General features: G+C 41.4%; 1 long non-coding RNA gene across 1 annotated transcript in view; it reads right to left on the reverse strand.

The window, feature by feature from the left end:
• Nucleotides 1–203: 203 nt before the first annotated feature.
• Nucleotides 204–25,510, reverse strand: part of LOC113132230 (uncharacterized) — a 45,604-nt gene continuing 20,297 nt past the window's right edge. The window contains exon 3 of the long non-coding RNA XR_003295871.1: nucleotides 204–443. This is a non-coding gene — a long non-coding RNA (uncharacterized LOC113132230). The remainder of the gene's footprint in view (nucleotides 444–25,510) is intronic.

Raw genomic sequence — 25,510 nt, forward strand, 5'->3', positions numbered from 1 at the left:
TTTGAATGTGTGTACGCCAAAAATATATACATCTTTCAAAATCTGAAGTAACTGAGCAAAGACAGAAAAAATAAAAAGACCTGAACCTGGATTATTCTAAGAGTGTGTCCTTTTGCATGTCTTTCCAGTTTGTGTGTGAGTGTGTGCCCATTCTACTCTGCCTGCGTTGAGGAGGGCATGGGTGGCAGGGCTACCTTGAAAAGGAGAAGAGAAGAACTTCCTCTTCTTGGATCTGGCACAAAGCAGCAGGCAGCGGCGTGTGGGAGGGGCAGGATAGCAAGCAGACCGGGTGAGGGCCATGCCAGGGGCGAGGGTCTTTGTGTGTTTTGTTAGCGGTGGCGGCACCCCTCAGGTCCAGTGGACACACGCCTAGTTCATTCGACAACAGCTTTGTCTGTGCTTGGAGGGCAGCCATGAGCCGGGTGTGCAGGCTGTCGGGACAACTGTGCAGCGAGACACACACACACACACACACACAGATAAAGATGGAAAATGGTAATAACAGGACTGTTCATGTTCATAGGATTCAAAAAAAGCACTTGCATGTTAAATATACATAGAAAAATGCTAAATATTTGAACTGTTTAGGTGGATGAGCTGGTGCCACATTTCAGCAGTCAAATATAGAGAAAGAAAAACTCAATGATATTACAGAGGTGATCAACAAGAGCTTTCCTGAATTTCAGAGTTCACCTAGAAATAAAGCTGAAAGCGTCACATACAGTATGTGTTGACGTATGTCTCTGTGTGTTTACAAAGTAGATTTGTGTTTCCTTGTCTACCTGTGTCTGTTAGAACCACATGTCTCTGAGCCTCATTCACCTGGAGTACACAGGAATGTGCTCAGCTCTGCTCCTCCCCAACCCTTGTGTATCTTTCAACTCTAAACTATGCCAGGATCTTAGAGAAACAGAGCATCCGTTGACAGCAGGCGCTCCTCCAAAGACATGCTTCTCATGCCCTGTGGAGGCCCCCTGTACAGGAGATTGTGCGACCCCCCTCCAACCCTCGCTCTATCCTGCAATCAAAGACAGCTTCATTATCTGCTGACTAATTTTGTGCCTGCCCCCAAGACGACTCGCAGGTAATGGCAGTGCAGGTTTGCCCTCCTCCACTGCACCTCTCCAGAACAACCGCTCTGAAACTTTCAGGCCACAAGGCTGCTTCTCCCCCCAACAAAGGCTCCTCTCACAGGCCTGGGCCTGCATTATGTCCCCCCCTCCCGCCCAAGGAGCAGGAGGGATATGGGAGATGGAGGAGAGGGGGAGTCGAATCTTGAATCTCCGCAGCAGGAGAGGAGCCAGCACTGGGACAGGCAGTGATACAACATTTGAATGCCCCGACCGGGGACACACCGTCGTGCCTCTCCAATTAAATTATCCAGTCCACAATGGCGAGGCCTCGAGAATTGACACCTCCATTGAGAGTGTGTCAGCAGCTTTGTGGGCACCGACAATTTCCATCTCTGCAGAAATAGATTTGCTCCCAGGGGAAGCAACAATAGCAGGGCAATCCTTCTAATGCTCATTTTTGGGAGGGAAATAGGGATGAGAGCTGGGGATTTGGAAGGTTTACTTACAGGGACCAAGGGAATTCAAGTTTGAAAGTGATAATATATCTGAAATGTTTTTGACTAAATGCAATATAGGATGAATGTGTTGTTTTTTTTTTTTAGGTGTAAGCCAAAATCACCCTGGACAGTGTAACATTTTTCAGTACATCTAATCAAATGCACATTTTGCCCTTGTAAAAGCTGAGTGATTTCAGCAATTTAGCAAGTTTCTCCCCCGACAGTGTTGGTGACAGCCAACAAGTAGAGAATGTGCCAGTCTCACTATTTGTCAACTTAATGTTTCTATCCACAAAAATAGGATAGAACAAAAACTCTTTTCCAGAAGTCAATGTTTACTTGTCACTTGGACATATTGTAGAACACAGGTTACACAGTTTAGGTTTAGAGTAAGATATTAGGTGCAGCACAGAAGACAAAAGAGAATCTTAAAGGCTCTGCTCCAGAGATATAAACTCTACGGATGGTAAATATACTAGTTTAGACCACATTCAGCTTCAGCTCAAAGTAGAGAGAGACAGAAAAAAAAAAGAATGTGTGTAATATGTGAAGGATACTGTATTTCCACTGGACGCATCTTAGCCCACTGAGCCACCAGAACATCCACTTTCTGCGCATTAAAATGCCATTGACAAGAGGTGTCTACAAAATCCTGTCTGACACATAACAGCTCAGTGGGTGCATACACACATCTCCTGCTGAAGACGAAGGCATCCAACGGCACAAACACTCTGCCTGCCAATTCCCTCAGGCACAGTTTGGAAAACACACAACCCAACACCTTCAAACTGAGCGTAACCCACTGACACATCCGCATACTATAGCTGTCATCTTTTCTGTGTGGAGCAGTGCAGGTGCAGCTGTTTCTGACCACCAATTACATCCTGTTCTCTAACAACAGTCAGTGTTGGTTCCCTTCACCCATCACCATGATGTTTTGTAATTTATGCGCAGGGATTTGAATAGCTAATCTTAACCAAACATTCACCACAGAGCCAACACAACAGAAAATGCTCAGATAAATCATCTGTAAACTATAAGTTATCCTGTTTATTGAAAGGCCGGATCACAAAGGGCTTGTGTGTGTCACTTTCAAACCTCCGCCACCCACTTGAGCACAAGCAGATGTCAGACAGCCACAGAAAGACTGCATGTGACTGCATGAGCCCTGCCAGAGAGCTAAATACAACATATGGTCAGCGTCCTGTCTAAGCAGCGTGCATGTATTGATTTCAGAGCCTAACTGATATACTGTATAGTTAGTCTCATCAGTCAATAATTAACAACTTAAACAAAAAAGAGTGTTATTACATTGTTTGTCCACCAGAGAGCAATTACAAGATTATTTTCTAATGTTACAATGACCCAATGAGGATAAACGGAGGTTCTTTAATAACTAAATTATTTTCCAAATGATTTAAAAATCATTTTGGTCAAAATATCACTTAGTTCCAAAACTAAAGCAGAGATGTGGTATCTGCCTCAAAGAGCCAGTATGCGTCAGGTTATAACGGCAACTAATTCTGTGAGTCATTGTGAAAGGCAGACAGAATGACTGGACGGCATCTATCACTAATCATGTTGCATTTCTGAAACAAACCGTTGTTGACACTTGGATTTGAACTCCCCCCCTCCTCCTTTTCTTCTTATCAGTCTTCAGAAACCATAGCGAGATTTTAACCTATGCCCACACAAAGACACAGTTGTTCTGTTTCACTCAGTCAATACAAAGTGAATATGATGAACAAAGGTACATGGATAAAACGTCTATCTTCCTCCTCAGCTCTAAGTGGATGCTGCTGAAAAGGCAAGCCTTTATGTCTGACCCCCAGAGGTCAGACTGATATGAGATGGTGTGTGTCTGTGTGTGTGTGTGTGAGAGAGAGAGAGAGAAAGAAGGGAGTGTGTCTCCATCACTACACCCCACCCAGCTGTTTTTTTGCATAGCTTGCAGCAGTACCTGGCGACCTGGAGACGTGTCTGTTTATCCTCCTGTCTGCCCTGACACATAACCCAGGAAAATCCCGTAATTTAGGTATTAGCTGCCTGTTGTTGATGTGATTAAAACTATCATGAATAATTTGATGAATGTACTGTGAGATATATTGGAGATAATCACAGAATTACAGAGGAGAACGAGAAAGGCCCAGGATGATAGTTTCACTACCACTGATAGGTTAGATTTGATAAATAGATCAATTTATGGCTCTCTAACTGAAGGACCACATCCATTCTCTGGTAAAAGAAAGCGCTCGAAGCCCAGAGGATTTTTCTTGTCCAATCAGAGACACCAGAAGGTCCAAGTCAACAGAAGAAAGAGCCAGCGGAAAGAAATGAAGGAAATAATTCTCCCCTTTTGTCTCAGTTTCTGGGTCAAGATCTAATTGATTTCCTGATTAGTCGTCCATCAACCTAAATCACAACCTGCTTTCACACCTGCGATGGGATTGTGATTTCATAGTTGAGGAATCCATTAATGTTGAGCAGCTTATTTATCCATTTAACAAGTCTATTTCAGTAATACTTACATTTGAAATTTAATGAAACATGTAGCACAATGAAGAGAAAAAAATGGAAATTATGGAAATTACATTATCTCTTAAAGTTAATTTTGACTGTTGTTCTCCCGTGAGGAATCTGACATGCATGATTATTCATCTCTTGACAACAGCTCAATTACCACAATAATTTTGTTTTTCATTTGTTATCATCAGGGGAAATATACCATAACACAGAAACTTACACAGTGTAATACAAGCAGTACTGAAAATATACATAGGCTGTTAGTGACATTCATGCATTTAATTTGTGGAATGAGGCTCGATCCTCATGTGATACATAAGCGTCAGTGCTGCAATTATCTCCCCAAGAGCACAATGTAGGCATAATTTCCCCAGACTGCATAATTATCCTTGAGTAGGATGACAAACTCATCACCGAAGTTTGAGAAACAAGCACTTCAACCAAGTAGGTTCTGTTTTTCAATCGGGTAGAATCTGTTAACCCTTTGTAACCAGTGTCTTATTAGCAGCCTGGTGGAGTGAAGTGGCTGCAGGGGGAGGAAGGGTCGCATCCATATACAGTAAGATTCCAACATTAAAGCCTCCCTTGGGCAGCACTGATTCATTTCCAACAACTAAAGGCAAGAACACACACAAACACATTTGTTTGCTCTACAGCTGCCCTTTAAATCATTTGTCTGCAGAGGATCAACAACACAGTCACCTCGGCATGTCTCTAACGAAACCTCAAAGGTTTTGTTTATTTTTCCTCATCAGTGCAAGAAGCAGGATCCTAACTTCTGAGTAATCATGGTGGTTTCAACAACACTTGGCACTGCCATTACTAGGGCTTTTTTTTTTTTTTAATTCACATGTAGCAGCATGAGACGGGAAGGGCCCAGCTGTAACATTGGACTCTTAAGCTCATACCGACCGATGCACTTTATTGCGCCTGATGACAAAATAATCTCTCGTCAAGTTCGTCACTGTCGGAAACATAACGCACCAAGTTGTCATATTCTGACACTTTGCTGGATCACCATCAGATGTGAAAATAACACTACCGCAACTTCCAATGAAAACATCTAAAGCTCCTTTCAACATTTCAGAGTCATAGTACACAGCCGCATCACATTCCCACTTTTATCAAGCGCCTTCTGTGAAAAAAAGAGATTCAGCGCAGCAAGAAAGGTCATGAGGGGCAGATCAGTTTAAAAAAAAGATCAATTTTTCTTTTACAAATATTACAATACTTTATATAAAGTTACTAGTGAGTAAACATAATTATGAATGCTATAATGTCAGTGACAAAGCTGTCTAGCTTTGTACATGTATTTTTCTATATCTGCAGCTCACGGGCCCATGTGAGGAACCATCTATACAGACCACACCATCTAAAGAAATATTGTCTTATATTTGGTCTCAGCTCAGGTCAATGCTTTTCCTTCAATTCGGCCATCATTAGGGGAGTACTTTGGTGTTCAGATGGTAACCTGATAGTACTGACTGATGCTGATCGCTCCCCACAGGGCCCCACTCTCTCTCCTCCAACAGGCCACGGCAAACACAGCTGCAATTATAATACTTAAAATAATTCCACAAAAGTGGAGCCGTCATTAAATAACTCAGCCTTCCAGTCTTGTCAGGACTTTCCTAGACTTATGACATCATTCAAGCTGAATATCCTTTAGCACATGTGTGAGCCAAAAAACACTCAAACAGGTATAACATTTCGAGAACACTGAATGTTTTAAATGGATTTCATAGTGCTGTTTCCTGAAACAGTGTGTGAGCCCCAGAATGTGTCTCACTGATTGAAATCGGTGCTAGCGGTCCTGATCAGGCTTTGCAACAAAGCCCCAGAGTGGTCTGATTTGCACAGTTATGTAAACAAATCGTGTTTAATTTTACATGAGTATTTGCTTGGCGCCCGACACCCTAAGAGCACGGCCATATCATTAATAAGCTAGACTTGCTCATCAGACTGTAAGTGGTTCACTTCATGTATAAAATATCAGAGGAATAGAGTGGCCCTGCATTTCTAAAGAGGCCTGAATGGACCACTACATTCTTTGCTGGACTTTATGGAGCACATCAACACCTGGACTTGGCAATGTTTACAGCACCACTCCCACATAACCTAATGGATGATGAAGGGCCAGTATGGAGCAATTCTTTTGTTGATCCCTGGATAGTTCTGAGTTAAAACTGTCTTTGGGGAGTCTATCAACCAGATCCTCTGCAGCCAAACCTGCAAACAGGTACATGAGCAATTGAGCAAGTACTGAGCTTACATTATAGCCACTATTCTTTCAAATGATCATATACGGGACACAAAAGCTTTCAACATTTATCAATCAATATCAGTGTCAGTAGTGACTGCTGCTCAAGCCCACAGAAATGTTTTGTAATATCCAGCCTTACAGTCCAATATTCAACTATAGCAACTACAGCATTATTATTCAGAGCTGTGTTTAAAGGGTCACAGCACAGCACTAAAGTTAGGGAAGACTGTAGTCTTGATTTAAGAATGAAAAAATTAATGTGCCCTTGCACTGAAAAGTTTAATTTAATCTATGGACAGGTTCCAAAAGAAGACAGTGGGCATAGAAAAGTGCTCTGTAAGACAAGGTTTCGGTGTCTGTCCTAATAAGCCATTTGTGTAGTCTATCCAGTGCAGTGTACCCACTTCCTTGCAGGTTATTTTTAACTTATTAAAGCATGATCAGTCTCAACTCCACAAGTTGATCGGGGTGACTGCAGTAAGTTCGAAAGTCCATGTCTGTTTTTATAGTGCCTGGATATTTTGCAGAGAGGATCGCACAGGTTTTTCCCCTCAGCACCCCATTTTGTCTGCGCTGCGGTGTGTAATTGTAAATAAAGAAGAAGCCACTCATGAATGCTCCCTCTGCATAGATGATGTCCTAATTGAGAGATGCAGTGAAATGGTTATAGGGTGTTTTCATTTCATGGTTCACTCCACACACTCCATGCACTTGCACACATTCGATTGTACACACACACACACACACACACACACACACCCTCACACACACACACACACCAACCCTGTGGTTTGCATCATGAATAAATTGAATATCCTCTTACTAAGCTACTAAATACATCTACAGTGTCACGCTACAGTGGTCTGGGTGATGCCTGTTCTAAACACATTGCTGCCTCCTGCTAACACATACAGTAAAGAATATAAATATTTAGGTCATGTGATGTTACCAAGACACACAGGCTTTATCAATTGAATTTCATTTTTTACATTGATTCAATCCCGGTAATGTAAGGAGAGATACAACATCCAATAAAATATAAAATTTAGTTCCTGTAAAACTAAAACTAAAACTGTGGACACCACTTGCTGCTTGCATTTGGGCCGATTCTGATCTCATAAATGCAAACTTTGGTTTCCTTACAAGGTAGAGAAACATTATTTTTGTGCAAGTTCTGATGAATTAGATTTCAGCTTTAGGCCACATGAGAAGGATCTGAAAGTCAGTTTAGTACAAAGCTGACAACCTGTATTAAGCTCTAAAGTAAACACAAAACAGCTCAGAGACCGAAGCAGAGTGAATGAAGCCTTGTGCTAAAATAAATAGCCCTAAATATATTCTACAGTAGAGCATTTGCATATTTTAAATTGTCAAAGACCTTCATGCAGAGGAATGTGTTCAAAGCAGCCTGACATGTCCAGGTGTGCAAAATAGACGCTGATAACTCGAGCGAAAAAGACACAAACACACCATTTTGGAATTTCTGAATTTTGATGTTGCGCGCCCTAAATCTGGGGGTTAATGGCATCAATATTTGAACAGACATCCATTAATTTGGTTGTTACAATGCCTTATGTATAACTTGCCTCAGATAACCCCTACCATACTTTACTGCATTTCTTTGAGTATTCTGAAACCACTGGAGGAGAAATGCACTTAAACAGGAAGAATTAGAATAGGAGTTCATTGACTATGCAGCTTGGTCTGTACACGATTGGCCAGGACCCTACAAGAGTGTGCTCATTGTTCTGTGTATTAGTGCAATGTTCATGTTCGGTTCTCCAAGGAAAACATTCTTTATGCATCACAGCCAAAAAGGAAAAAGATAACCTACTAAAACACCACCCATGTACTGCATGAGGCAAGAAACTTCCATAATCAGGCTTCATGTGAACTTGGTAGTGAGTGCGTGCGTGTGTGTGTGCGTGCGTGTGTGTTACAGTAGTCACTGCAGCACACAGCCAGAGGGCTCAGTGTTTGATCCCTGGCTGCAAAATGGATTATCTGGTGGCAGGAGGGTGAAAGGATAGCAATGTGTTAGCTTTGAAAAAAGAGAGAAAAGTGTATGTGTATGTTCGTGTGGATGTGCGCCCATGTGTGTGTACAGTGGACAGCCCAGGGGACTGGGCGACCCCTGAGGAAACGTGTCTTAAGAAGCGCTCTATGGCTCCAGATAATGCTCACTTTGTCACCCAAACAGGGCGGGAAAGATAATCAATAGCCTTTGATAGCTACTATTAGGGTTTTAACAAGCTTTTCCTCACGCTGGGCTGCTCTACTGAGGAGAGAAGCAGAGAGCCAAACAAGCCTTCATCATTCTGTCCATGGCAACTGGCCTTTCACTGCACACAACACACATTTTATCCTCTGTTAGCATAACAACTCCAAAACATTTCAATATCAGACAACCCCAAACTGATGTCCATTTTGTCGTTTTACCTTCTTCAGGTTTGAAATATTAACTTTGCATGTCATACTACAAGCTGTGAACAAAGGAAGCTCAAGTCAAATGGTAAATTTAATGCCCAATATCACCAATTACAAATTTACCTGTGCAGACACCATGTCCTTATACTCTCAAATCACAGAAAGAAAAGCCAGCAGGTAAAGAACAGAAGGAATGGCAAGGCTCCTCCATCCATTTACTACACAATTAAACTTGCATTAATGTGCCTTAAACTTCCTGATTTCATTTTGTAAATCCTTTCCAACGCAGGTGCACAGCATTTTCTATCTTAAAGTATACAATTTACTCTCATGTGCACACACAGACATGCACAAAGCGAACATCTCCCAATAGCAACTGGTAGGGGAGCACCTGTACTAAACTAAATCTAATTTGCAGCATCTGCGTTTGTCACATCATTAGAATAATTGTTCCCTCCTCAGCTGTTTCCCTGCTGTTTTCTATCAATTTCCACTCCTCAAAACCAAATGATCTGTTCATTTCAGAAGATCATCTGGGTTTTTTTCTGTTAAATCTCAAGCCACTTCTCTCAAAATTAGCCCCTCACTTTGAACACATAATGCTAATGACCATAATTAACCTAAAATGGAACTTAAATAATTATGGACCATGAGGATTGCTCATTCAAGAGAACAGTAAATTAATCTTCCATTTGAAAGCCTGATCAAGCTGTATTGTATTTTATTCACGCTAACATTTAATCTTCATTTACTAACAAGCTGTATCAAGTAGAGCTGAGTGTCAGTGTGGCCACAGTCACCTTGACACAACGCAAACAGGTCGTAACCAAAGCGATTACGTGCTGAGTGAGGAGTGAATTAACGGCGTTTTCTCCGATTTAAAAATACCATCAAGAGCCTTAAGAGCAGGGCCTGGTAGAAAACATGGGTTATCAGTCAGTGTGTGTGTTTTTGTGTAATTACTGTAATTTTAAGATAGGAAGTGTCTGATCCTGGTTTCTAGACTGAGAATCTTACCAGACACTTATTTTGAAAAACTGATTTTGGTAGACAATTTATGTCTGCTTTAACACGGTTTCCTGAATAGCCACCATGGTTTTCTAGATAAACTCACATCAGCTGTAGCTAGGGTTATTGTATGCAGATGGAGAGAGCTGTCAGTCACTTCAAGCAGAACCTGCCCAAGGCTTTAGACACATCACTGCACCAAGTAAAGCAACACCTGTGCAGTAGCACAGGGCATGACCCTGAACTTTACTGCAAAACCATTTTCCTCACTGAAGACAATAAACCTCTACTTTCTAGAGCACTGCATAGAGCAGCTATTGCTCTATGCAGTCATTTAACAACAACCATGCTCTGGGTATTATTAAGGGAGAGAGGCATGATGGGTAAGGGATGGGGGTGGTAAGATGTGTGTCCAGTCTTCCCTCCCAATCCAGTAAGAGTCATTACAGGGGTCTGGTCTGGTTCATTTGAGTGTCATGGTTAACAACCTATCACACGGTGGGACAGCAGAAACAAATCAACGAGCAGCACAGAGCAACAGGCTTCTTCATTTACTGCACAACTTCTCAATCAGATTTCTAACATATGGCATAAAAAAAAAAAGAATGATCAAATTCATAGAGTTTTTTCATAATGTTTAGTATATCCAGTGTGTTAGTTCAGACTGAGCCTCTTTCTGCTGAAACTCACTGCAGGTTTGGACATCACGCTGGATGATGGTGATACAGTATTGGAAGACTGGGTTAAAGGAACTTGCTGAAAGGCTGGAGGCAAAACAGAAGCTGAGTAAATGAAATCTCATCTGTCTATCTACGTTCCTGGTTTCCTCTTTATTTCATCCTGCAAAGGAGGGAGGAGAGAGAGGATTGTTTTTTACAGGGTTTACAGTAATGCTCAGAGGGTGAAATTATTCCTGGAGCCCCGATTTTAATTATTTCCTCTCGTATCAATACAGTCCAACAACGTAATTTCCGTGTTGATCTGATTAAAGAAATATTACATTCTGCCAGGGCACGGGCAAATTGACTTTGGTGGCAAGGTCTTGACAAGAACCAGACACGCAGCTTTATGCATCAGTAACGGCGTAACCATATTATCCATGCACTGCTTCCTTCCGTGAAAAGCAAGATGCAGGCTGTTTCCAATGAAGACAAAAGAGGAGAGAAAGGAAATTCAAGATGTAGCAAAGATCCAAGTGTACACCTTCTCCGAGAATACACATGCCCTGTCATCAGGACCCTGAAAAGATCAGTAACACATCACTGCTTTCATTACTTGCTCATTCCAACAACATTTTTTAAGAAGAACTGTTTGAATTATGAGCAAAAACTCCTCTTTGATTCTGATCCCCACAAGTAGACTGATGCAGCATTTGTTCCTGGTATACTGGGTGGAGCTTTGTCCTCTGCAACAACATAAAAAGTCTGATTTGCTCAGGTGCTTATTAAGCCCTTTTCTCTGGATTTTCACCCCTGCTTTTATTTCCATTTGATGTATTTTGCTAGTCTTGTTTTTACATTAAGATTAAGAGCTTTAGAAATAAACTGCATGTATTATTCTAAGATTATTCTTAGGCATAAATTTTACTATTTCACTCAGAGTAAGTGGCTCTGGATAAGAACATCATGTAATTGTTTCAAGCAGTAATTCCTAATCTGAGAGTCAGAACCCCACAGGGTCCCAGGAGAAATATGAGGAGTCCCCATCCATACTGAATATTTTGAGGGGAGATATCGATTTCAGCCTTTAAGATTTGATCAAGATATGTGGGCTGATAGTCACTGCTTTTATATACACAAAGACAGACATTTGACTTATAAAAGCTTTCACATCCCGTCACTTTCAGATTTATTTTAAATGGATGAAATTATCATTTTCTATCAATTGTCATTTTCTATCAATTTATACAATGACTCTTATAAAGTTAAAAAGTTTTAAGCATTTTTGCAAAAGTATTCAAACAAAAACTCAAAAACTAAAAGTATTTAGACCCTTAACAGCTTCAGGTCTTCTTGTGCAAGTCTCTACAAGCTTTGCACACCTGGATTTGGCCAGTTTATCCTATTCATCCTGGCAGATCCTCTCAAGCTCTGTCAGATCCCTGCACAGATGTTCAGTGGAGAAAAAAGCACAATCTTCAGCCGTTTCACTTTTAATCAACTACAGACCCATGATACAGCTTCACATTTTTGGTTTTCACTGTCTGATGTAAGATTTTTCAGTAAATGTTGATGACAAAAAAGAAAAAAGAAAAAAAAAAAAACTGTATTTTGTATTTTACAACTCATGTGTGTAGGTTTGTTTTCTCAGTCAGAACAAAAACCCTACAAAATGGGTACAATAATCCAAACACTGCTCATCAGCACTGTTTCATAACAGTGTTTCACTGTTTTAGGGAGGATTATTCCTTTAACTGGCTAACAACTGGGTTACTTACTTCATGCATGCAGAAGAAGCTGAAAAAGCATACAAAGGCAACGTGAGTCAAACAGAGTGCAGGAATGCGAGACAGCAATCATGTAAAAGGAGAAGGGGAGAGAGCTGGGGGGCACGGAGGGGGAGATGTGCAGCCATGTGCTGGGTTGTACACCTGTACCCAGAACAGGTGTTTTCCGCCCCACTTGCAGGCCCCCTGATTAGGAACTGCCACGCTTGCCTTACCCCATCAAAGGCTAACTTATCCCCCATCAGTGCAGCCCAGGCCCTGGGTAAAATGATGGTTAATTATCCAGCAGAAAGCTACAGGCTGGAGGTTGATGGAACCACCCTCTTCCAAACCTCTGTTAGACACACACACCTGCGTGTACTGTACACATAAAGACCAGTTAGGAACCAGTTAGGACCAAATTAAACACTGAACACTGAAGAGACATAGGTGGAAAAAGAATACAAAATAAGGTTTACTGTGTTATTTCTAAGCTTTCTAAGCTTGAATTTTTGAGATGTACAAGAGGTTTCACAGGATTTTTACTGAACAACTGTCAGACTTGAATAAAAAAAAAAAAATACTGTCATAAAGGGTTATTATGAGTCATAATTACTTATAATAGTAGCAATTCTTTGATTTGCTATTGCAAAAAGACAGTGATGGTTGCAGTGAGGTTATTAGAGTGAAGGGATTAAGCACACAGTACTTTCTACTGTATAACATGTCCTTTTCCTGGCTAATCTGCACATACACAGGGAAGCAATCAAAAGAGAAGGGTAGAGAAAGAAAAACTATAATTATGTGCAGCTGCAAAAGCGGGGGGCCAAGAGAGGTTGCATTACCCAGCACTAAACACTTTCACCTGCGCAGCTATGCTACTCGGCGTTAAACACTTTCACCTGGACAGAGCCACGTTTTCAAGTTTTAATCATATTTCAACCGGGGAGCTGAATTACTGTGTAGGAATGAGACTGTACTAGACTTACTCTGGTAATATGAAAGGCAGTATGGAGACAATATTGAAAAGGCTTCACTATAGTGCTATAAAGTCGGGATTCTTGGAGGCGTAAGGTGGAAATTCTCAGAGAGCTTTCAGAGGTGGATGGCAAATGCTAATACAGCGTGGACATTTTTCCTGAAAAGCCCATTTTTGTACACATTTATTTTTGATGTTGTCTCACTTTCATTGTCCCCCCCGCCGTTGTTGCTGAGCTATCTTCACTGTAGCCACTAGTTACATTGTATCTCCACTCCCAAGGCAAAATATATACAACACATAACTGAAAAGCCTGCGTCTGGCCAGTTGGGGGTTTTGTGCTTGTACACACACAGACTCAGGGAGAAACTGACAGAACGTTGGAAAAATGTTAGCGGCTTTAAAATATAAACAAATCTAGTATCCAGCATGACTCATGATGCGAAAAAGTGGAATGTTTACTTCCAAGATGGGAGGAAAGGCGAGTTAAATGAGGTGACCAAAATTATATGCCACACTAAAATGCTGAAAATGAAAAAGTGGTAGCTAGAAATGGCTGGTGGACACAAATCAAAACTCACAATTTAAGAGAAACTTAATACAGAACCATTTGATTACGATAAATAAATATAAATAATAAGTAATAATCTGTGGGACTGTAGAGAGATAATATTTACCACAGAGGAGATGATGTTCGGGAGGGGGAAGGTGGTGAACATCAGACTGTACAGGGGAATTTGGGTTTTGGCAAGCATCACTCTCTGTGGAGCTACTGATGCTCACAGATCAGAGCTGAACTTCCTCCAGGCACACCACACACAATACACAGAGGTGATAGAAACATGTATACAGACCTATACACACATCCACATGCTTGAATCCATATATGGACACACACATACACACACTTACTGTACATACATGTGTTCCCTGCAGCCATAAGCACTGCTCTGCAACCTAATTAAGAGAACAATTAAGTCTGTGGCAATGAGAATTGAAAATGAGGGCCAGTGTGTGTGTCTGTGTGTATGTGTGTGTGTGTGTGTGTGTTAAATCATTAAGATCATAACATATCTGAAAAAAAACACCGCCTGAATGTCAGACAATTGGCCTCTTACCCTTGAGTCAAGTTCTGCTGCAACTCTCGGTTCTTTTAAAGCAAGACTTAAAAACCTCTGTTTGCCACTGCATTGATCAAATTCTCAGGAAGGAAATAGGAAGCAAAACAATGCATTGCACATCCTGACACGTCCAACCAGCTCACCAGTACTTCCTAATTCCTGCCATCCTATCACTACTAAGACCACAAATAAACTCCTCACATCTCCAAGTTTCCTTAAATTGAGAGTAAATAACATGTCATTTTGAAACAAGTATAAACAAACGCTTAAAATGTTGTTTTTGTTTGTTTGTTTTCATATAAACTCTTTAACCATTGAAGTGATATTCCATCCAAGGATATACTATAGAGCCAATCCGTGCTGGCAGGACAAGCAGACTTCTGCAGCCAGGACGCCAAGAAGCAGGGAAATATTAAACAAAGGAGGCAAGAGCAGACGCTGAAAAATACCTGCTGGCCCAATACAGGGTCTCCATATGCCCAGCTCTACCCTGACTGCTGGCTGACTGCGGGCCAGCCTGTACGCCCAATCTCTCCCAAGCCTGAACACGTACCTACACACACAAATACACAGGCAGACACAGACACACATGCAACACGCTTCACTGGGCACAAGCCAGCAAGAGTAATCCTGGCCTACTTTTCTGCCCGGAGCGTACTGCACCACTGTCTACACACTGCTGCTACAGAGGAGGGAATGGAGGTGCAGGAGGGGTGGAAAGAGAGAAGGTAGAGGGGAAGTTAGAAAGAGGGTGGAAGGGTGAAGGAAGATGAAGGGATTGGAAAGAGTGATGGAAAGGAAAAGGATGATCAGGGAAGAAGGACTGGTAGTCTGAGGTTTTCCTTTCTGTCATACAGTAAGAAGGAAAAACGAGAGATGGAGATAGACATAATGACAGAGACCAGCAGAAACAGGGTTGGCGAGACTGAATCCTAATAGAAACCAGTTCAACAGCAGTCTCCTGCCAAATGAGAATGGGGGATTACTGGGTGCACTTTTCCAAATAAGCACATTAGTTAGTGCCACTTCCTTTTGCTGGGAGTTTCTGCATCTGCTCCCATTGACAGGATGAAAAATGATACCTGCAGTATGTAAATAAATGATTACATCATTCACAACGCCAGGAGAACATACATGCCTTGTACTTATTATCTCAGATCATGTAATAAGACAGAAAATAACAAAACAGTCATGTTCATTTAAACACATACAGTACATACTGTATATTTATCAATATACGGTTAATTCATATATCGAGATTATTTCTGTGACACAGCTCTTTGGAGGTACATGTGCTGCAGCTGTGTCAGACATTTATTTTAGAAGAAAGGAATCATTACATAAATTAAAGTGACCATTGGGTGACAATTTAAAAAGGCCAACTAGTGATGACTAGCCACTGTATATACATCCCACCAAGCAAAACATGCAGCCTACATCAAACTTGTGATGGAACTACAGGTTCTGTTCACACACCAAAGACATAGCACTGTAGGAATCACTAATACTGGGCTCTTAAACTAAACAGAGAGATGTCTGATTCGTGTCACCAGGGAGCAAGAAAATGTCCTCAGCAAATCCAAAGCAGTTCTGCTTTAAGAAAAGAAAAATATGTACTGCATGAGAAGAGGGAAGAGCATTAAAGGGTCAGGTCACATACAAGCACTTCCACCATACACACAGACAGGAGCACACATAGTGTCCCATCGCTCCCATCACTCTCACTGATGAAAGGTGAGCCTCTGCTCATGGGTCGTTTGTTGTGGGCATCTCCATGGACGGCTCATTGGAGAGTGCAAGGACCCCTTCATCTTTCACCATGACAGGTATCGGACACTGGCCCCCAGAGACAGACAAGCCATAACTCAGTGGAGGGGGAGTGGAGCTAATGGCCTTGACTCCAGGTGTCTGTAATGATCACGTCCAGATTTCCAGTGTCACACACTGATGTCAGATCGAACCCACACAAGCAGGTTGTTGTCACTGTGTGTGGATCAGACACGGGGAGGGAGGGAAAGACCTCACACACTCAACAGATGGTCATCAGTTACAATTCAGAACTAGGCCAGTAGGGTAAAAATATGCTGGGTAACATTCAAGTTTAGACTGATGATCAAGAAACTACCAAAGACAAGAGCCCTTTATATTCTTATATTACTCATATCATGCCCACTTGTAGGTTTTTAGGAGCGAATGATACAAGGTGCAAGGAAATCTTAATTGTCCCTTCTGGGAAGCTTCAATAAAACAAGAAATAAAGCTATCACAATAATACAGGAATCTCTGATCTCTACAAGCACTCCCAAACACTCACTTTCTGCTGTTCCCTGTACACTCATCCATGAATGCATGCAGCACACTGCAGTTTGTATCAGAGTACAGATCAGTACTGAGTTCATATGAATCCTCTGTCAAAGCTACATGAAGTTACAGTTACAGGTTTGAATCCAGCCTATTTTCCAGTCATTATTTAATGAAGCAGAAATTCATTTTTAACAGTGTTGTTCCTTTAATGTTAAAATAAAATTCGTCAAGATGTTCCCTGTTGTCTCCTCATGTCCACCTACATTATATGGTGTCCTCAGGGAAAGACCTAACAGCTCCCTGCAGCTGTCTGCACTGTGCAGGTTTGACAGGCCTTGTCTTCACATGTAACTGTATCCCTTCAAGTGATGAGGGCCCACCCGGCTGCTTCTCATCACTTGGTGCAGAAGACGTTAACTATGATTAGTAATAGCAGCACTGATTTTTACCGAGTAGTGAACACTTGCTCCACACTCAACTAAAACATGTCAAAGATATTATATGCTTTTTTAACACCCTATTTTACATGCAGTGAGGGACCAGGATCTATTAGGGCGTTCGTGATTACACTAAGTATGAGTGCTGACAAGAAAGTGAGGTCTCCCTGTGCCAGACAGCGTGGGATTTGGTCTCACAATTTAAATACAGAGACAAGTTCAGAGGAAATAATATCAAACTGACCTCATGAAAAACTGAGCAGTTAAGTACTTTTGTCTCTCTAAGGTCCACTGAGACTCACCTCGTGGTATCAACCCACATGTTCAACCTCCAGAAATAATCATCCAATACTAATCACAGAATCACATAGGCAGAGGATGTAATTATATTTTTTGTTCTTTTTCTACCATTGTAAAACCTTTAGGGGTGTGACACACTAACCTTTCAGATGCCAAATGCCTCATTTGGAACTGAAAATAAGATGGAAGGACATTATAAAAAGAAGAATAAAGAAGAGCGGGAAGGGGAACCATGAAAACTGGACTCTGGCTTATGAATATGCATATTCATATCTGGACTCGGGTCGGTGTCAATGGGAAAGACAATGGGGACTCCAAAGTTTGTTGGCCCCCCTGAGTGTATTCAGCCCCAACTTATACAAAGACACAGATTTTCCACTGAGGCCTTGTCAGGGATGGCATGGAGGGAAGCTCAAGCACCCCTGAGTGTCCCTGAATCAGCCAGATAGGAAGTGGTCCTACAAGAAGCCCCGTACCCACAGAGATTCCCATGAATTCCCACAATTCCACTGGCCCGTTGGTTGGCTACTTATTCAGTGATGCGCCACCGTGGTCCCCTTGAACACAGTCATAAAAGGGACAAGAGGGGACTGAAGAGCGAGACGGAGAGAGACCAAAAAAATTATATTTCATTCACCATCACAACATGACTCAGATAACAGTAGATTGCCCTTTTAAAGTCGGGACAAAATTGCCTTTGTGTCTGAAGTTACAAGTGCGAGAGAGAAACAAAAAGGCAAACAAAAAGGGGGTGCTTCAAAGGTTAATCCGTTACAAGCCAGATCAGAGCATCCCTTCTTTAAGGAACAGAAGAAAATCTCTCTCTTCTCATTCCCTCCTTTCTCTTTTATGTCTGGCCATAAAGAGCGGGTTTTATGTACACTCGAATGGCTGAGGCTAACAGAACATGCATGCGAATGAGAGGGAACCACAGGGGACTGATATATCTTTACAAACATATATGCACATAGAGAGAGAGAGAAGGCGGCAGAAAGGGAGAAGAAGGAAAGATATAAAGACAGACATAAAGAGACACAAAACAGTAAGCAAGATGGTGAAGGGAAAAGGGAAGGGTGAAAGAAGGTTATGATGGAGAGAGGAAGCGACAGAGGGACAGAGACAGTCTGTAGGAAAAAATGGAAGAAAAGCAGTCTGGTGCTTTAATCACAAAATCAGAGCTGAAGGAGCGAGGCAGGCATGCAGTCATCATAACAGATCCCATCTGAGAATGCTATTACAGGCCTGGCTCCGGTTGAGGCTAACGCTACTGGGCTTACAGCACCAGCACTGAAGATTTCTATTTCAGCCATGACCCGCCTTTACTAGCTGCAGAAAAACTATGTCTGCTTAATATCAGTGCATTCATTGGTTTCCACGCTGTGATGGTGTAGTAATGCAAATAAAACTGCTGCCTCAAAACAGCATGTGAAACTCACTACAGCTAAAAAGCTATTAGACCAAATAAATAACACTGAAGCACAGACATTTCAAATTACAGACAGTTATTACAGCACAAATAACCATTGCTATCCACCCTGCATCCACGCAAACTATTTTACACTAATACACAAACATCCTGAAGCAGGTTCATACTGAGCACAACTAACCATGTGTCCCCTTTGCTCCGATTACAAGTGACATTTTTGACTAAAAAAAAAAATCCTTGGCAGAGGAGGGAAAATAACATTCATGTCTGAGAAATTCCTGATTGTTATACTAATGTAATTTGCTGCACTAACACTTAGCTGCTCATGATAAACCTTCCTTTATTTTTGATAATACTCTAAAACCTGGACTGTGGCTACTTGAAACAAAATAAAACACTCCCAACCACTCTGCTTACTAAAATACCATGCAAAGCAAACAAAAAGCTTTAATATTAGAAAAGTATAGTACCCTATAAGTCTGTTGAACATATGCCAACTTACCTGCATAACTATGGGGTGCAATGAGAGAAAAGAAAGGTGGTGTGAAGTGAGGGGGAGGAAGGAGAGATGCTAGAGGGAAGCAGGAGTCTGGAGTTAAATATTAATCCATGGTGATTCATCTGCTGTGGAAGCCTCCAGGCTCCTTCTGCACACCGCCAGCTGTTGGCCCCTGCCTCTTGGTCCTGGACCTGGATGTGAAAGGCTGGGCTGCTGCCCAGAGTACCCAGGCATGAGCTTCCTTGGCTGGTGGAAAGGCAGCGTGGGCCAGGCCAGGTGGTGGACCTGGCTGGGGTGACAGTGTGTGAGAGTTTGTGTGTGTGTGAGATACGGGTTGTTACACCTACTGTATAACTACAAATCTAACAGTGTTCCACTGACATCCACACACTATGTCACTCCCATGGAGGACAATGAGGCTTGACATCGTCAGGTTTTGAGGTATGGAAATATTGTATGGGTTCAAAGATGATGACTGATGGAAGCCAGGGAGACTGGGCAGACAGGGCTGAATAATGTATGCATGATATGCATTAAGTGTTTTTGTCCAGACATATATGTTCATCCTATACTCTGTTCGCTGTTTACCAAGCTTTTGCACTTATTAGTAAGTATTTTTCATGCAAAAGCCCTGTAGTGAACAAGGAAGGGTACATTTTACATATCAGTGCATTTGCAAAGAACTTTGTTTCGAATGAAGCGAATACATGGGTAGTTAGTATGAGCAGCAATAGCTACAGTTACAGAAAAATCTATCTATCCAAGCCTAACAACAAACTTGAGGAAACTAAAGTGTATCACAGTGCCACACAGTGTAACTGGCTAAATCACAAACGCAATGAGCAACAAGCACTAAAGATGAAACTGTAACATAGTTTGACATTTTGATTCATGCCATGATAAGTGGGAAAACAAAAATTCACTAATTATGTGATTATAGCGATAATAGATGACAGCAGTCTCCTGTGAAAGGTTTCCCTAATATTAAGCTTTTATAATAATAAAGTGTTTAAAATGAACAAAGCCTCATTTCTAGCTTTGGAGCACATTCCTGGGACAATATTAATGACTGCTGACCATTTTCAAATCCATACATTTTGGGTTTATATGGCCTTGTATGGGTCCCATTGGTTTGGCTTAACATTAGCGCAGTATGAAAGTCAAAGTGCAGCTCTCTGGACACCACATGAAGATTGCAAGAACTAAGTTGAGGAAAGGCTCAGTTATCTGCTCTTTGTAATACACATCCAAATCCATGCAAACCCTGTGCTTACCAATCACCACTCTATCACAGCAGTAGTCTCAGTCAAAGGAGACCAGGCGAAACAGAAGTTACCTGGATGTAACTGCACGTTTGTAGGTTTTGTAGCCCACTATTATAGCACTAAATATATGAAAGACCATAAACACAATTATGGCTGAGAATGATACAACCTGATACATGTATAATCTTTTTGGGGTGGAAGTGTCGGAATAAACAGATTAGACCTCACGTAAAAACAGGATGCTATCAACACACAGAGTAGGAAACTTCCTGGTTTGATTTTACAACAATCTTGAGAATTTAAACATTTCACTGTAGAAATCTGATGCCTGTTACAGTATTTACAATAGTTATGTCATGCGCTGTAGCAATGGAAGTGAATAACAAGATGGGGATCCTGATGGAAAAACATTATGCAATAACACAGAACAATAACACAGCTTCATGCTGGGAACATAGTCTTTGCAATTGTAAAGACACAGGTTCATGGGAAAGTACAGGAAACAGAGGGAACAGCAGGATGCGGTCGGTCTATGATGAAGATACTCACAGGGCAGACGGTAACTACAAAGAAATAGGAATCAAAAAGAGGTCTTTCTCTGTGTTTCTCGGCAGGTGTCCCCAGAGCTCGCCGAGCCTTGCCTCAAACTACACTGTTTGACTTGTTTCAGTGCTCACTTTGAGAAGAAAGAGCAGGGATATGTTAGCACCAAATAAAAAAGAGAAGTCTTCCTCCAGTGCTACAGGAGCCAACAGGATGCCATAAAGACTGAAGGAGTCTTCTGAGTCTTCCCCCTTTGTATTTTGCCCCCTTCCCATTGTCTCTGTTTCCTCCCCTATAAACCAGTTTCACTCCTACATGACTCATTCTCCATCTGACAGAGGCAAAAATAGCTCTACAAATTACTGTAACTGCTGACATGGAAGTCTAATAATTATGAGACATTCACAACCTTCATCTAAGACATATAGCCACATATTTTACACAGCGTCTCATAATTACTTCTAATCTACAGATCTTCATGTCCAAACTGAGGGCAGTTTGATGTTTTGTGGTCAAAAGCTCATGGGAAACCTTCGTACTGTATTTTTTTTTCCTGCAGCTGCTTTACAAGGGCTTGTTGGCACTCAAAAAATTTTGGAGTGAAACTAAGGAACAGAGTCGATCCCATTAACACCCTCCATCCTCTCTGTCCATGTCTGACATCACACAGCTCGTTTGTGAATACATTACATCTTCAAAACCGCTTTCACAATCCCTGTTCCTGTACGATGCCCACCCACTCTTACAGGACCTCTTCACAAGTCAGGGGATACGTATGAGGAGGGATACTACAGCATCTTTGGGAAAATGGAAAAAAAAACGGAGGAGAAGAAAGAGAAAACGCTAGGTCATGAATTATAGAGAATATCACTTTCGTCTGGGTCTGGGGAAGGAGAGAGAGACCACGATAGAGAGAGATTCACCCTCTATTCTTCCATGCCCCGTCTGGTACGCAGGAAGCCACTGGGGAGAGCGATTTATGGCCAATTTAAGCAGCAGCAACATCTCTCAGAAGGCAACGAGTGGATCCATAGCAACGATCCTAGCGGGGCATATTAATCCCCTGCTTTATGTAGTGCTAAGTGTACAATAGTAATCAGGATTGGAGCAGGCCCCACTGATCATTAAGGGAAAAGGCTATATAAAGAATTCATAATGGGATTAGCCCACGGCGAATGGAGAAAGAGAGAGACAAGAGAGTGTGGGGGTAGATGTCTGGAGGATGAGGACAGGGAGAAATGGGCATAGGCAGGGTGGGTGGAAGGATGCAGAGAGGGAGGGGTGGCACGAAGCTGGAATTAAATCACCCATCAAATTGCATGGAGGGATTTTAATTTACAGGTTAATGTCGTATTGTGTGACTAATCATAGCCAACCGTTGCAATGAACCAGTAGAAAATCAGGGAGATCAGAGGCTGCTGCAACAAAGTGGAAATGCTGTGGATACTTGATCCTGATAGAAATACAACAGGTTGAGTAAAATGATGTGTTATGATGTGCACAAGGGACCTTAACTATGGATTCAAAGCCTGGTAGAGCTGGCTTGGTAGCAAAAGTTGCAGTTAAGTTCGGCACTTTTTGTGGCCTATGGGTGAAAAATCTGAATATATTTAACTGTACATCCATCACTGTCACTGTACTTTACATATACTACACAACCACACCAATATTACACTCACACTCCAAAACTGTACCATGTATTTGGTCTTTGGACCCAAAGCTTCTGCTGTAGAGCTGCCTGGTATCATTTATACATTCAATAAAAATAAAGCCAGATAAAAGTGTTTGTATTTGCTCTTTGTTGCTCCTAAAATACTCAAATGTGTCATGTGATTGTTGTATTTTCATAGTAACTGCAAAACGCCAATCTTCTTCTAATCAAATTATTGAAATAGAAACATTTAAGGCTGCAATATTTTCTCCTAAATGTGCTTCGTTACAGTACAACTTTCATTTAGTACCAAACTGTAACGACCACTCCTGATTATGGAACATTAAACAACTCCTCCTCCTGCTTTACAGTTTATATTTGGTCTTTAAAAATCTGACTACAAACAGTAGCTGCTTCTCAGACCAGTAGTCTGGGCATATCCAAGAGGATGGAGACCCTAGGGCAGACCCAGGACATGCAAAAGGAGCTGACATATTTTTCCCAGCATGGGAATGCCTCAGGATCCCCCAAGAGCAGCTGGACTGACTAGAAAAAGGATGTCTAGGCTATCAGGTATAATATGTGACCATCACAAAACAGACCAGGTACACATCTGAAGACAAAACAATGATTTCCTGGACAGTGCGGACAAACATTTAAACTAAACAACACAGAGCAAAGACCATCAGATTCATCAGAAACCCAAAGGTGTTTTCTAATGCTGCACTGGTATATACAAAAAATGTATTGATGAGGTACATTAATTGCAATTTGCACTCAATATGCAGTGTTCTGCCATTTATTACTGCAGCTGTATATTCTACATTAAATGAGACACAGCTTTAATTAGTCAATGTTAATTATTCTCAGAAATGAAACTACAGTGCAGATTATATTTAAGATTAAATCCAGTGTTTCTGATGCCTCTGTGATTCTGGTTATGAACGACACCCTGACCATGTCACCAGGCCACCAGCTCACACAAAGTAAGTCCAGTTAAAGCCTCTCCAGTACTAATTCTACCCAGGGCTTTGGCTCTGCTCACTCTGGGTAGCTCCTTCATCACTGCGGCAGACCGGGGGGAGGACTTTATTACAGCCACAGCTCGTTAGCTTGAGTGGTCTTAATGAAGCAGCGTGGCGATCAGACAGAAATCATGCTGCCGAGGCCCTGCGTCATTACACCAACCTTTAATTACGTTGATATATGGCTGGGACGGGCTTTGATACCAGGAAAATTCACCAAGTCTTCTCAGACTTCTGTCTCCTACGCTCTATCACATGCATAATTGTGAAGCATTAATAACAGAATATTTCCTAAATCGAGGAAAGTCTCAGAAACACAGTTACAAGGCAACACAAGCTCTTTTGTATTAAAACTGTTGATGGCTATTAGGTTGTGTCAATATTACATTTAAATTTCCATCACACTGCAGATTTGCCTGTTTAAAAACAAAAAACTACAATTATTTAGGTTATGTAGCAGATTTCTTTCTTGTCAGGGCAAAATAGCATTTAGATCATCAGTAGACACTAAAACTCTCCACTAAAAAGTCTGGATAGTGTTTTCAATCTCAGCAGGCTCCTCTGCACAGCAGGTGGGAGAGAGAATCTCAGGACAGATAGGGAACTGGGGCCAAGTTCTGGTGAGATCGGAAAAGCAACTTGACTGGGTGACAACACACTTGAAAAAGGTACTGTTGTGTTTCATTACTATTCATGAGTTTACTTCAAAATGTATTCTCCAACTGAGCTGGGGAAGGCCAGCTCCAAAAGGCCATCAAGGGGTTTCAGAATAAGCAAAACAGTAGACTGTGGAGTCAAATAGTAACAGGAAATAACACTCTGTGGTTCTGGGAGAATCAAATAGTCCAAAACATGAATACTTTAAAGTAATATATGCCTAAAATACAAACATACTCAGCAGTTTTCTAAAATACCTTCCCATTTCATGTATTTCTTACCTAAATGCCAAGTGTAAAGCTTATTAAAAACTAATTTAAAATGCTTTTTAATTATATCACCCAGACCAACTATGTATAAAATGTAAGTAAGAACCTGTCAAATATGATTTAACCTCCTATGATTCTTCCCTGATTCTTCAAAAGTAATTTTCTGGATAAATAACTAGAAGTTAAGAGAAGTTGTAGCACGTCTGCATTACTGTGTGCCTTCCACAGCTGCTGCTCTGTGAAACATATTCCACTTTGCTTTCATTGGACTCAGAGTTATAACTATATTATGTCATGCTTCCCTAACTCCTTCATTATTCAAAATGAACAGAAATCCAGTTATATAATACCAGGACAGAAGTTCTTATGAGATTTGGAAAGCTCAGCACTAGACATCTCCACTCTGTGGTAATTGGTTTTGCTTTTGAAAGGCCATCATTTTCTTTCGGGCCCATTAACCATAATGCTCCAGAGTCCAGGATTAGTTCACACTCAGTAAGACTGCTGTGTTGTCATTAAATTCAATTTAACAGGGCACCCACCAGTACTAATTACTGCTAACCCCTCTTACAGCTCTTTGTTAGTTTGGTCAGAGTCCCTGTGAAAAGATTCCGGTAGTGGATCGATATTTCTTCACCTCTTGGCCTTCTGGTTGATAGCGTGCTAGGTGAGTTGAAGCTTTATAATTAAGCTCTTAATTTCTAACATTTAAAAAAAAAAAACCTAGCACAAATTTCTCTTTATAAGATTTCATGCAGCTTGGTGCAGGGATCGAGGTGAAGCCTCCACTCACCCACATACTGACGAATATTACCTGC

This window comes from Mastacembelus armatus, chromosome 15 (genome assembly GCF_900324485.2).
Source record: "Mastacembelus armatus chromosome 15, fMasArm1.2, whole genome shotgun sequence".
NCBI lineage: Eukaryota > Metazoa > Chordata > Actinopteri > Synbranchiformes > Mastacembelidae > Mastacembelus > Mastacembelus armatus.